This window comes from Lepisosteus platostomus, chromosome 1, assembly GCF_059453375.1.
Source record: "Lepisosteus platostomus isolate fLepPlt1 chromosome 1, fLepPlt1.hap1, whole genome shotgun sequence".
In the NCBI taxonomy this organism is placed as follows: domain Eukaryota; kingdom Metazoa; phylum Chordata; class Actinopteri; order Semionotiformes; family Lepisosteidae; genus Lepisosteus; species Lepisosteus platostomus.
Window position 1 is genome coordinate 75,918,672 of NC_142611.1, and position 1,636 is coordinate 75,920,307.

A 1,636-nucleotide genomic window follows, 5' to 3' on the forward strand; every position below is an offset into this window, starting at 1 on the left:
TGGACCTGGGAGCCTTCTGGAAGGAATTAGAGCAAGCTACATCACTTGCCTCTACTTGGGATTGAACCCAGGACCTTCCAGTCAGGCGCTAGACATCCTTGCTGACTGAGCTACCACAGCTCCGAGGAACCTGGAGTACTTGGATAAAACACATGGAGAGCATACAAACTCCACACAAGTAGTACACAAGGTCAGGACGTGAAACCCAGCATCCCAGCGCTACAAAGCATCAGTGCTAACCACTTCCCCACCATGACAGCCTGTTGTGATCATAGTATTTTAAATACTGTATGAGAATCCATTGCTGTAGTTAATGTGGAAAAAAATATAGTTACAAGAATTTTAATTTAATATTAAAGATGTGAGACAAGGGAATACATTCACTACAAGCAGAAGATTTCATGTGATGACAAACATTTTTCTGTACTTTGATCTATCAGTATATTGGTTTTAGTATTTGCGTCCTGAAAAACAATTACATCCCCAGCCTACTGGTGCTGTGTCTGCTATTGTTTCACATTCCTTCATTTCAGGCTTTCAATTTTCTCAAAGCCAGAAATATATCCTGACTGTCTCTCCCTGAGTGTTATTTATTTTACAGAAAGAGTAACTGTTCTTTCCTGAAGCAATACAATCTGCTTAAGTCAATATGAAGCTTGTTTCCTGAAAATATAAAAGCTTCTCAGTGAAGCTGTAACTGATGGAACTGAATGAGAATCTCAGCTCAGCCTATCACTAATCAGCACAGATCCAAGTCTGCAATACATTAGAGGCAGAATAAAAAAAGCAATCTGATTTTATCTGGATACAGATGTAATGGGTGCAAAAAAAAATGAAGTTGTTTTATTTTCAACCAGTACTTAAAATTCTAGCAAGCCTTAGGATCTTAGGTCTCAGATAAATAAAAAAATATCTTTCCCTTTACATACCTGTGGGTAAGTATCTTGTTTTGCTAGACAACAGGACAATGTAGGAAAATATATACAGTACATCATACAAGAATTTATTAATACATTTAAACTGTTTTTGCAGCACTGTCCTCACTGATTTAACCCCTGCTGTTTCTATAGGAGATCAGTGGTTCATCTCTATTGTTCCTAAACAAAGATGATGTCAGCCTTTTATGGTTATCACACAGTTGTATAATGGCCATTACTGTCTATTATTGCCGTCTGTTAGGCTTGCCTGGCTGTTCTACAGCAGAGTGTGTCTATGTATGCCCAGGGGGGCGTGTCGCATCTCAGTGGTAGTTGGCTACGGCTTCTCTCTGCCAGATCGCCGTGGAGACAGTGATACAGAGCACCTGGCTTTAGAGAGAATTCTTATTGCAGCAGGTACACTGAGGGTATTTAAACCCTTTTCAGTCTCTCCACGAAGAGCCTGTACTGAAATTGCGCTTCACATTGAGCCATCATTCTGGCTTCCCAGCGGAGTCCTTTTGTTTCTGATTTTCAGTTTCCTTCAGCTCTGTTTGGGAGCTTTTGACCAAGGCTGTGCTGCCCGGAGGTTCCAGCGGCGGAGAGGGGACCAGAGGTCAAGTCTTATTCGGGGACCCAAACTTAGTAGATGTCTCCACCAGCCCAGTCCAGATGGTGCTTGGGATACTGGTCCTGTCCACTTCCAGGAGGACTCATTG